Source organism: Pan troglodytes, chromosome 10 (assembly GCF_028858775.2).
Source record: "Pan troglodytes isolate AG18354 chromosome 10, NHGRI_mPanTro3-v2.0_pri, whole genome shotgun sequence".
Classification (NCBI taxonomy): Eukaryota; Metazoa; Chordata; class Mammalia; order Primates; family Hominidae; genus Pan; species Pan troglodytes.
The window spans coordinates 10872873-10885904 of record NC_072408.2 but is presented as its reverse complement, the minus strand read 5'-3'; the positions used below and the strand labels follow the sequence as shown (position 1 = coordinate 10885904).

At 42.3% G+C, this 13032-nt stretch overlaps 1 protein-coding gene across 4 annotated transcripts in view; it reads left to right on the top strand.

Moving 5' to 3' along the window:
• Positions 1-13032, top strand: part of CRACR2A (calcium release activated channel regulator 2A) — a 146637-nt gene that overhangs the window by 44327 nt on the left and 89278 nt on the right. For all 4 annotated transcript variants that reach the window (XR_010148240.1, XM_016922808.4, XM_016922807.4 and 1 more), the window contains exon 3: positions 1614-1694. The gene's annotated coding sequence lies outside the window, so the exon portion shown is untranslated. The remainder of the gene's footprint in view (positions 1-1613; positions 1695-13032) is intronic.

Genomic DNA, 13032 nt, shown 5'->3' with positions numbered 1-13032 from the left:
ACCTGAGGGTCAGGCATTCTACTGCATTTTCTATGTAACCTCGAGAAAGCCTTATAAGGGTTGAAGGAGATGTTTTTGTGAAATTGCTTTGTAAACCATAAAGTGATATGGTAAGATGTTGTTCATCACCCTAAGATCTGGCCCCTGTCTATTTGTCCGAATGTATTTCTTATTAATTTAATGTAGGAAGGCCAATCTTCTCATTAAAAAATATTTTTCTCTCCTTACTGCAAAATAATGCATTGTAGTAATAAAAATATCAGAAAATTCAGAAGAAAATAAAAATCATCTCTTAAGGTTACCAACTAAAAATAACACTGTTCATATCTTATTTATAGTCTAAACAATTTTTTTCTAAGTGAGTTTCCCAGGTGTCAGCAGTGGGGGCAAGACAGGGCAGCTTTCCTCTCCTGTTTTCCCACTGCACTGGCTTTGCTGAGGGCTGCTGCCTGGGAAAACACCAGAGAGTGAAGTCTCCCCATTTGTTTGCTTCCAGCATCCTGGTAGCAATGCCAGTGGAGCAGGGGACAGGGGTGCCAACAGGTGGCTTAGAGAGGGGGTTATCTTGCTCCAGCACTTTTCATTATCTAAAAGTGCTTATTTGGTCTGTGTATTTTTATTTGTCTCTGCCCACTGGAATATAAGCTCCACAAGGACAATACCTTGCTGGATTTGCCTGTTGCTGCCTTTGGCACCTAAAGAAAGTGCCTGCACAGAGTGAATATTCATTGAACAAATGAATGAACATGAGCACTGTGTTACCTCGTATAGAACAGGAAACAGCTGATGAATATTTGCCTCCCATGAATTGTGCATATGAGAGGCACAGAGGCCAGACTCCTTGGTAATATACATCTGGACTTCAGGTCTAGCTGTGGTTTGAGCTTTGGCATTATACAATAGATAATCCCAATCCCCTTTTTGTAATCACTACTGCTCCCTTCAGTCATTTCAAGCATGCTCTCAGACCATGCTACTCAGCATGTGGCCAAAGCATTCTGTAAAATTGCTTTCCAGGTTCAGTCGTAACACTCCCAAACTGTCCTGTGCAAGGAAGCCCATCCTCTCCCTGTCCCTAAGCCTGTCCCTCCTCCATCGTTTTTCAGCTTTCCCTCCTTATGTAGCCCCTAGGCTTTCTTGTACATCCTACTGCATTTCCTTCTCAGGGAAGGCAGTGATTCTTGCCACAATGCTTACATCGCTATCTTCAAAGGTGAGCTCCTGTGGTGTAGACAGCGTCTGTGGATTGGATGGAAAGAATTTCAAGAGCACTTGCTGAGAGCTGGAGCTCTGTTGGGGGCGGAGGAGGGGGGGCAGTGTCCAATTAACCCTGAGGCTACCCCGTTCTCATGCACAAGGGCCTGCTCCCATCAGGCTGGACATAATCTCTGGATTCAGGGTCACTAAGCAGACTTATCATCGCTATTCCTTCATCTTCCCTCCTCTTCTCCAAAACCTGGAAGAGGATGAATTAGGCCTGTTTTCTTCCAGAACACTGCAATGCGGTAGGAGCAATGTTTCCTCCCAAGTTTTTCCAAAATTGCTATAAAGCCACTTCTGTTGTAACCCTCAGTGGAAAATAAGGTGTGACTCATCTCTTGTGTGTTTCCTAGGTGGAATTCAAGTCACCAGTGGCCAAAGTACCCTCCAGGTGTGAAGAGTTGCAGGTCCTCCGAGGAGCCGGGAGCTGCAAGGTGAGTGAGCGAACAAAAGGCGACAGGTTGCAGAGTACTAGATCTGCCCCCACCCCAGACCCCAACTTCAGGCCCTGCCTTGTTAGCACTATTGTAGCTGTTTTTTAATATTCATGAGGATCAGCAGTGGGCCCTTAGATTTGAGAAACAATTCATCAGCCTTCTTGAGGACAGTTTTAAAAATACTAGATGATGGAGGGTCTATTCCACCTTGTTGGAGTATCACTGAAGTTCATTTAAGGGAGGCCTCTGGGAGAGGGGGTTTGTCACTTTGCCCAGCTCTTTTACATGTGGGCACGAGGGTCTGGAAGCCTCCAGAGAGGGTCTGCTAGCCCCTCTCTGCAAAGAGCCACTCCTCAGCCACTGGTCACTCACAGAGCCAGTTCCACTGTGGAGCCTGTCCAATCCTGATTTCCCTGCTGTCCAGCCTCCCTTGGCAATGAGGAGGGTGTGTTTACTTTGGTGTACAGCATCACTGTTCACTTTCACATCTGCTGTCTCATTTCAGCCACTTCCCATGGGATAGTAATATAGTAATAGTTTGGATATTTGTCACTGCCCAAATCTCATGTTGAATTGTAATCCCTAGTTTTGGAGGTGGGCCTGGTGGGAGGTGATTGGATTATGGGGGTGAATCCTCATGAATGGCTTAGCACTATCCCTCATGGCTTGGTGCTGTACTTACCATAGTGAGTGAGTTCTCATGATATCTGGTCATTTAAAAGTGAGTGGTACCTCACCCCCAACTGTGTCTCTCTCTGTTGCTCCTGCTTTGCCATCTGACATGCAAGCTCCTGCTTCACCTTCTGCCATGAGTAAGAGCTCCCTGGGGCTTCCCCAGTAACCAAGCAGATGTTGGCACCATGCTTGCATAGCTTGCAGCACCATAAGCCAATTAAACTTCTTTTCTTCTTAAATTACCCAGTCTCGGGTATTTCTTTATAGCAATGCAAGAATGACCTAATACAGATAGGCAGGGAGGAAACTGTTATCCCCACTTAAAAAAAAAAAAAAATGGCCAACTTCCCAAGGTCACAGGGTGGCAAAGTTCACACTTGAACTTTATTTTTGATGCCTGAACCTTTCTATGATACTATGCTCCTGCTAGCCTCTTGACAGATGGGGTTGAGACAGGATGAGAATAGGGAAGGCAGAGGGACTGAAGACTAGGGGTTTGATGGGGAAATAATTGGGAACTGTTGGCTAAGATACCAAGTGGGGTTATCTCTGCAGGCTAGATTCATTGTTGTCTTTGTTTTCCTCTCATTTTCAACCAGCCACTAAAATCCATGATAATAATATGCTATCCAAACTCATAGTGATTCATACAAGAAAGACTATGGTTTGGAGAAAATGTCAAAATTTAGCCCTTTGGATGGCCTTTTATTCCACCTCAGTATAGCATCTTGTATGTTAAACTCTAACTAATACTGAATTTGTTACCAAGAGTGGGGTGCCACTGTAATAAATACCTAAAAATGTGGATGTGGCTGTGGAATGGGTAATAGACAGAGGCTGAAAGAATTTTGAGGTACATGCTAGAAAAAGCCTACATTGCCATGACCTGACTTTTAAAGGTGGTTCTGGGGAGGGCTCAGAAGGAGAAGAGAAGAGCTGTAGAGAAGGCCTCGATCTTAAAGAAGATGTAAGTCATCCTGAACAGTACATTGGTGGGAATATGGATGATAAAAGCCATTCTGATGAGGTCTCAGATGAAAATGAAGAACATGTTATTAGACACTAGAGGAAAGGCCAGTCTTGTTATAAAGTGGCAAAGAACTTGGCTAAGTTGTGCTCACATCAGTGTTTTGTAGAAGGTAGAACCTGCAAGTGATGAAATTGGATATTTGACTGAGGAAATATCTAAGCAAAGTTTAAAGGAGTGGCCTAGTTTCTCTCGACTGCTTAAAGTAAAATTTGAGAGGAGGACTATGACTTAAGATGAAATTGCGAGTCAAAAGCAGAGAACTTAAAGATTTGGAACATTCTCAGCCTATCCCTTTAGAGATGGAACATCTGTCGTGCCCCTGTCCCATCATTGTTTTTGGAAGCACATAACTTGTTTGATTTCACAGGTTCACAGCTGGTGAGGAATTTGTCTTAGAATGAATAATACCGAGTCTCAACCATATCTGATTTACATGATATTTACATGAGATTTTGGACTTTCTGCCTTTGAGTTTATGCTACAACGAGTTGAGACTTTTGAGGCTGTTGGAATGGAACGAATGTATTTTGCATGTGAGAAGGACATGAGTTGGGGAAATCAGGCTTGGAATGCTACGGACTGAATAACTGTGTCACTTTAAAACTCATTATGTTGAAACTTAACCTCCCAAGTGGATGATAGTAGGAAATGGGGCCTTTGAGGACTCTAATGGGATTAGTGCCCTAATAAAAGAGGACCTAGTAAACGTCCCATCTTTCTTTTTTTTTTTTCTTTTTTTTTTTTTTTTTTTTGTGGTGGAGCCTCGCTCTGTCGCCAGGCTGGAGTGCAGTGGCACGATCTTGGCTCACTGCAACCTCCGCCTCCTGGGTTCAAGCGATTCTCCTGCCTCAGCCTCCCGAGTAGCTGGGATTACAGGCACGCATCACTATGCCCAGCTAATTTTTGTATTTTTAGTAGAGACGGGGTTTCACCATGTTGGCCAGGATGGTCTCCATCTCTTGACCTTGTGATCCACCCACCTTGGTCTCCCAAAGTGCTGCAATTATAGGCTTGAGCCACTGCGCCCGGCCAACTTCCCATCTTTCTTACCATGTGAGAACACTGTGAGAAGTTGCAATCTGCAACTCAGAAGAGGGCCCTCACCAGAACCCAACCATGCTGGCACCTGATCTCAGATTTCCAGCCTCCAGAACTGGGAGAAATAAATGTCTATTGTTTATAGGCCATCCAGTCTATGGTATTTTGTTATATTAGCTGGAATAGAGTGAGATATTAAATACTGGTAAGACTTAGCACAGACAAACAGAAAGGGCATGCCAGATGACTGAGCTATATATTTGAAGATGCTGAGGCACAAAAAAGCTGAGAGAACAGGAAATACTTTGGAAGGAAGTGAATGTGGTAGGAGAAGAGGGAGATGACTCTAAAGAAGTAGTAGTGATCCTGTGTGTTTAAGATTGATACTGAAAACAATGGGGAGGCATGATCAGGTCTGCATTTTAGACAGGTCTTCCTAGCAGTGTTCTTCGGGCTTTGTTTAACTGTTTTCTGGAAAGCAGTTTAGTAATACACATTAGGAGCCTTTAATATGTGCATACAAAATGCCTCTGGTTCAATCATATTATATCTGGGAATGATAATAATAACAATCACCTACCATGTAGTCCATATTGTATCAGGTATTTTCGATATGCTGCGTGCATTATTTTTGTTTAATCCTTACAACAATTCTGCAAGTAAGAATCATTAGCCTCATTGTACACATAAAGAAACCAAGGTTTTATTTACTTTCTAATATTTTTTTTTTGAGACGGAGTCTCGCTCTGTCGCCCAGGCCAGAGTGCAGTGGCACAGTCTTGGCTCACTGCAACTTCCACCTCCCGGGTTCAAGCGATTCTCCTGCCTCAGCCTCCTGAGTAACTGGAATTACAGGCATGTGCCACCATGCCCGGCTAATTTTGTATTTTTAGTAGAGACGGAGTTTCACCATGTTGGCCAGGCTGGTCGTGAACTCCTGACCTCAAGTGATCCATCCGCCTCAGCCTCCCAAAGTGCTGGGATTACAGGCATGAGCCACTGCGCCCGGCCAGAAACTGAGGTTGTAAAGAGTCAGGCAGACTTAAGATTGAATTCATGAATTAGCTGTTTTCCTGCAATAAATTACTTAACTTTTCGGAAACAGCTTCCTGTGGTGCTACTATAAAGAATAATGCAAAGCAGATTTAAAGAAAACCTCCTCTTTATTGGATTATCCACTCATTTGGATTATCTCTACCATAGCTGACTTTCATTTTCTTAAACATTTGAGAGAAGCTGCTTCAAGAATTAAGTAAAACGAGTCAGAATTGTATGGTGTAGAAAATTACTGGAGAGTAGTTTTATTTTTGGGGACCGCTCTGAGAGTTGTTTGTGCCGACAGTTTTTATTGCACACACAAGTGGCTCTTCTCACCTCCTCTACCTCTGCTGTTTGTATGTTGTCCCCTGCTAGATTGTCAGTGCATTGTGAAAGACAATACAAATCTGTATCTCCCACATCAGCTGCCAGGTTCAGTGCCTTCCACATAGCTGGAGAAATTGCAACCATTTTTCCAGAAAGAGTTGGAACATCATAATCCAAGAGAAAGAGAGGCTTTGAGAATAGAGTGCCAAGAGTTAAGGGCCTAGGAGCAGACACAGAAAACAGATATTTAGGTCTGGAGACTTGAAGAGGAAGGTTTGGAACTGGGAGAATATATCGCATAGAAAATATACAAAATGTTGTCATTAATGTTGGGTCAAAAGAATTATCTTAGATTGGGCTCCCAGAAGCCAACCTTGAGAGGAAAATTCATATTCAGGTGATTTATTAAGAAAATGCTGGCCAGGCATGATGGCTCATGCCTGTAATCCCAGCACTTTGGGAGGCCGAGGCGGGCGGATCACGAGGTCAGGAAATAGAGACCATCCTGGCTAACACGGTGAAACCCCGTCTCTACTAAAAAATACAAAAAATTAGCCAGGCGTGGTGGCGGGCGCCTGTAGTCCCAGCTACTCGGGAGGCTGAGGCAGGAGAATGGCGTGAACCCGGGAGGCGGAGCTTGCAGTGAGCCGAGATCGCGCCACTGCGCTCTAGCCTGGGCGACTGAGTGAGACTCCGTCTCAAAAAAAGAAAAGAAAAGAAAATGCTTCCAGGGGAACCTGATAAGGGATGGGGAAGCAGGATGGGAGGTAGGAGAAAGCCACACATAGTGAGATCTCAGCAAAGTTCCAGCCTCTGTCCCCACAAAAGTGTTCTAAAGTGTAAATCACAACTAGAGTTTGTCCCCTCTGGAGGCAGGAGTACTGGGCTTTCATAATTCCACGCCTGTCAGTCGTTGGATAAGGGCTCTTTAGAGGGGTGGGGGAAACTTCCAGGCACTTGTGGCTCTGTCCATGTGGACAAAGTGGGTCAATCAATAGCTCAAGGGTCCACCTTCTAAGAGTTACAGGTTCAGAGAGATAGAAGCGAAAGCACACGGATGCTGAGGGAGGGTCCACAAAAAGTATTCAAGGGTATCTGAATGGAACATCGATAATACCACCTTGATAACGGATCTGCAGCCCCGACTTTGTCCAGGTACACCACACTGATCTGCTTCTAAACTTCATCATCATATGCAACTTCCTTACCTGTAAAGTGGGGATAGTGTTACTTTACTTGCTTATATTACAGCACAATTGCAAAAACAAAACAAAAGGAGATCTGGTATATATAGAATTGTATAGACAACGATAAGAAAGGATGTTATACCAAGCCAGGTGTTATTATTACATCTCTCTCTTCCAGGCCCAGGGGATACATGAGCAATTTGTCCTCTTCAGGCACTTGTCTTGCAGGCATCAGCACTGACAGCCTTTGAAAAAAGCTTGTTCATGGGAAGAAAGCAGACACTTTTTTAATGTTGATAAATTTTGCAGCAGTTTCTTTAATATATACCAGACGCCTTGAAATACATCTAATTAACCACCAGATACCATGCTGTGGCTATGTTTGGCTTTGATGTTCTCACTGGCTTTAGCAAGGAAATATTGGAAAGCTAATCATAATAGGGCTTAGTTCTTATAAAATGCCTTTTATCTTCAAAGTGGTTTACAACCACTAATTATTGAAGGAATTAGGGTGAACAGCAACCATCTCACAGAGACCTCAAATCATTATCAAGGCTTTTAATGTATCTTATAATAGAGCAAGAGAAGTGTGAAGGGGGCTGTTTAATAATAGTTGTCCAGACCTGGAAGAGTATTTTACAGAGGTAGGAGACAGCTGTTCCCTGTCTCCCTTGAGACTAGAACAAGAAAATTGGACCTAATTTGAGGAGAAGGGATGCTGGATAGAGCATGGCAGAAGCTACAGCAGGCTGCAGAGTGGAAAGACTGCGCATTTCAAAGGCAGTCAAATGCACCTCCATCCACCTGCCCCTTTATATGGCTGGTGGGGCATATTCACCTTCTTGGTGGCCTGGGGTAGGGAAAATCACACCAGGAAATCCTGTCCAGCTGGGGGAGTCAAGGGTAGATTTTTGGACCTCTTGGTTGTTTCTCTTCATGTAATTTTGTTTTGTTTTGTTTTTCGCTCTTTTATTAGTTCGTTTTATTATAATATAATCTGAGGTGGAGGAAGCCAATTTGATTTCAATGTAGTAATAATAGCTGACAGACTGGGTGTGGTGGCTCATGCCTGTAATCCCAGCACTTTGGGAGGCTGAGGCAGGTGGACCACTTGAGGTCAGGAGTTCAAGACCAGCCTGGCCAACGTGGTGAAACCCCGACTCTACTAAAAATGATAAAAAAATTAGCTGGGCGTGGTGGCACACACCTGTAATCACAGCTACTTGGGAAACTGAGGCAGGAGACTTGCTTGAATCCAGGGGCCAGAGGTTGCCGTGAGCTGAGATCCTGCCACTGCACTTCAGCCCGGGCAACAGAGTGAGACTCCGTCTCTAAATAAATAAGTAATAGCTGACACATGTAAGTTGCTACCCTGGCCCTTCATTTTACAGATGAGGAAAATGAAGTTCAGAGAGCTTAAGAAACTTGCCAGAGTCATACAGCTAACTCAGGCACTCTGGCCTTGGAATTTATGTTCTTATCCACCACAGCAGGAGGCCTATCAGAGAAGGGGTGGTATTTGTCCAAAGCCCCTTACTTCACTATGTGTCAAAGAAATAAATAACACTCTCCTATGGAACAGGGACAAGTCTCATTTCTGGCTGGGTTTGGCTCCTGTGCCAAGTGCTTTCCTCCTGCACGGGGGGTGGAGAGAGCAGCCCTGTGAGACGCAGCTCAGCATCTCTGTTCCTCGCCATCAGGGTCCCTGCATCTGCCTTGTCTTCTGCCCCCACTCAAGGGCCGGCCCAGGTCGTGGGGTGTATAGAAGAGGCACAGGCATGAAGAACTGGTGATCCCCCTGTGAAACCCCACATTTCCCCCCAAGTACTAAGACATTTAATATTGGGTCCTGCCCTATAGGTTTAGGGTTGAGGGGATACTTTCTAAAGAGGTATCAGCTACTATCACCTGTGCAAACAGTACTAGGGATGCTGATTCCCTTTTCCAGAAACATCAGCCACTCAATCTCTTTCTTGGTGAGAGCCGACAGATTGTTGGTAGGTTGAAATTGGTCACAGTGGGAATATTGACACCACAGAGATAGGCAGATGCTACAAATTAGGGCTGCCCCCTACACCAACCCAGAAAATTGATCGGTAAATATTGTAGTGTCTTTTTTTCTGACACCAAATGTGTATCCTATAAGTCAATTCAATTCTGACGTTATCCAGTTAGTGCAGACCCCACGGTTTAAGGGGTCTCTTCCACAAGACGGCACTCACGTCAGATACTAATCCCAAGTCCTCCTCCTCTCTGCAGTTTGAAGAGACCCACCTATCTCTTTGCCCTTATCAGACATCGCCAGCTCCGAGTTAATCACTGGGGCTTCCAGGTACTGCTGTTTATGGAGGATCCCTCCCACTGAAGCCTGGGTGGTTAAAGAGATGTCAGTGGATCCTGGAGATGCTTTTTGGCCTTTCAGTTTCCTAACTCTGTGCTGCAGGAGACATTCAAGGGAAATCTGGATGACTTAGCGGCTGCTTTCAGGTTTGCCACTGGTGTGGTGTGGAAGGAGATACCAGCTGTTCTCTAGATTAAGGGGAAAATTAGCTTAGAACCCTTAGGAGGGATGTAGGTTTGATCTACGAACTTTCTGATTGTAGCAGTTACTAAGCTGCTAGAATTACCTTGGATATCTGGGAAATCTTCCTGGATATATTTAAGGACTGGATAATTCCCATCTGTTTATAACGGCTTTTATGGAACCATTCTGGAGGGAGGAGAGTGGCCTGGAAACTCTCACAGAGTCAGGCAGATAAAAAGTATTTTCTCTTTTCTCCTTGTGGTGGTCTTTTCCCGTTGCCTTTAGAATATACTCCACCATTTCCTCCTTTATGGATGTGCTTACTGTCTGTTGGTCTAATGGAAAATCTCTGAGACAAAAAGCTATGTCTAGCCCTGAGGTGAAGGCATCCTTGGGCTTCATCCAAATGGGAGACAGCCGAGCTCATGCAGGGCTTCCACTTTATTTGGAAATGAAAGCAGAAGCACTTCTGCTGTTTTTTTTCCCGCTGGTCTTGAGAAAGCCACAGACGCTCAGCAAAGACTGCAGGTCTAGCCAGGGGACACAGGGTTAAGAGAGAAGAGGCTGAAGTCGTGTTAGATCGGTGGTCTTCACAAGGGGCTCTGCCTGCTTCTTTATTTGTAGGGTTTATTTAGCTCCCTACACAAACAGACTGAAAGTTTTCACAGGGAAATTGCTTAATTTTCAGCCATTTCCTGCTTGCCAGAGTTGAATGTAAAAGACAGAATCAGGCTCCTGGGATAAGTACAATGGACTGGACTAGATTTGCAAGGCCTGGGAGACAGAAGAAGGTTCTGACCCAGACCCATTCTTCTTTTCTGTTTTTTAATAGATGTGTTCAGCTACTGACATATAATAGACTGCATTATATGTAAAGTACCATTTGATCAGTTGTAATATACATTTGTATATGTGTATATGTGTGTGTGTATGAATAAATAAGTCCAGGAAACTATCATGGAATCATATATCATATTCATGAACTTAAGGTAGCAGACATATCCACACCCCCCAAAATTTCCTGTTGCCCCTTGGTAATTCCTCCTTCTCACTCCTGCCTACTGTCACTTCTTTTCTTCTAACAAATGTTTTCATTTTTTAAGAGTTTTATATAAATGAAATCATATAGTATGTGCCTTTTTTGTCTGGCTTCTGTCACTCACATGATTATTTTGAGATTTGTTCATTTTGGTGCTTAGGATCAACAGTTCATTCCCTTTAATTAAGAATGGCATTCCATAATTTGTCTATCCATTTACCTGTCAACGAACATTTGGGTCATTGTTTTTGGCTATTACAAATAAAAGTGCTATGAACAGTCATGTACAAGTCTTTGTATGTACACATGCTTTTCTTCTCTTGAGTAAATATTTAGGACTAGGATGGCTGGATTAAACATTTGTTTGACTTTCTAAGAAACTGTCAAATGTTTTCCAAAGGAATGGTACTGCTTTACATTTTTACTAGCAATATATGAGAGTTCCAGGTGCTCCACATCTTTGCCAAGAGTTGGTACAGTCAGTCTTCATAATGTTAGCCATTCTAATAGGTGTGTAGTGGTATTTCATTGTGGTTTTCAGTTGCATGTCTCTTATAACTAATGAGGGTGAATATCTTTTTATGTAGTTGTTTGATATCCCTATATCTTGTTTGGTGAAGTGCCTGTTCAAATGTTTTGCCCATTTTAAAAAGTGGGTTGTTTTTTTTCTTATTAATGAGTTTTGAAAGTTCTTTATGTGTTCTAGATAAAAACCCTGTATTAGATATGTGTTTTGTAAATACTTTTTCTCAGTCTGTGGCTTGCTTTTCATTCACTTAAATTGTATCTTTCAAAGAGCAGATGTTTCAAATTTTGATGAAGACCAATTTGTCATATTTTTTTCAAATGAATTGCACTTTTGTTGTTATACCCAAGAAACTTTTGCCAAAGCTAAGGTCACAAAGATGTTTCCTTCTTGAAGTTTTATGTTTACAGGTTTTACATTTAGGTCTATGATACATTGTAGTTATTTTTTGTATATGGTACAAAGTGTGAATTAAAATTCTTTTTGCGGCTGGGTGCGGTGGCTCATGCCTGTAATCCCAGCACTTTGGGAGGCCAAGGCGGGTGGATCATGAAGTCAGGAGATCAAGACCATCCTGGCTATGGTGAAACCCCATCTCTACTAAAAATATAAAAAATTAGCTGGGCGTGGTGGCGGGTGCCTGTAGTCCCAGGTACTCGGGAGGCTGAGGCAGGAGAATGGCGTAACCTGGGAGGTGGAGCTTGCAGTGAGCCAGAGATTGCGCCACTGCACTCCAGCCTGAGCAAGACTCTGTCTCAAAACAAAAAACAAAAAACAAAAAAGCTGTTTTTGCAAATGGATATTCAATTGTTTCAGTATCATTTGTTGGAAAAATCTATGCTTTATCCTCTGAATTGCCTTGCATCTTTGCCAAAAATCGTTTATATACATGGGTCTATTTTTGGCTTCTCTGTTCTATATTCTGTTCCATTTATCTGTTTGTGTGTCTTTATGCCAGTATCACTGTCTTGCCTACTATAGCTTTATAATAAGTCTTGAAATCAGGTAGTGTTTGTCTTCCAATTTTGTTCTTCTTTTTCAAAGTTGTTTTGGCTATTCTAGGTTTTTCTCATTTTTGTGTGAATTTTAAATCAGGTTATCAGTTTCTACAAATAAGCCTGGTGGGATTTTGACTGGAATTGAGATGAATCTATTGGACTTAGGAAGAAATGACATCTTAATAATATTGAGTCTCTCAATCCCATTAACATGGCATATCTCTCCATTTGTTTTAGGTCTTCTTTGTATTGTCATTGATATTTTATAGCTTTCAGTATATAAGCATTAGACATCCTTTGTCAGATATATTCATATCTCATATTTTTATACCATTGCAAATGATATTTTTATTTCAATTTTAATTTTTTATTGCTAGTATAGATAAATACAATTGATTATCATATACTGAGTGTGTGTCCTGCAACCTTGTCAAATTCACTTATTTTATAAGTAGCTTTTTGTGAATTTCATCAGATTTTTTTTTATATATAAGCACTCCTGCTGTCTGGGAATAAAGACAATTTAACTTCTTCCTTTCCAATCTGAATGTATTTTATTTCTTTTTCTTGCTCCATTGAGCTAGCTAAAATCTCCAACACAATGTTGAATAGAAGTGGTAAGAACAGATATTCTTGTCTTTTTCTTGACCCCAGGGGCAAAACATTTGGTCTTTCACACTTAAGTATGATGTTAGCTGTTGTTTTCGTAGATGCCCATTTTCATGTTGGGCCAGTTCCTTCCTATTCCTAGTTCTCTTAGTTTTTATCAGGAGTAGCTTTTGTCAGATGCGTTTTCTGTATCTATTGAGATGATCAAAAGGTTTATCTTTTAAAATTTGTTAATATGGTAAATTACATTATTGATTTTCAAATGTTAAACCATTCTTGCATTTCTCAGATAAACCCTGGTTGGTCAGGATTATCATCTTTTTATATGGTGTTGAACTCAATCT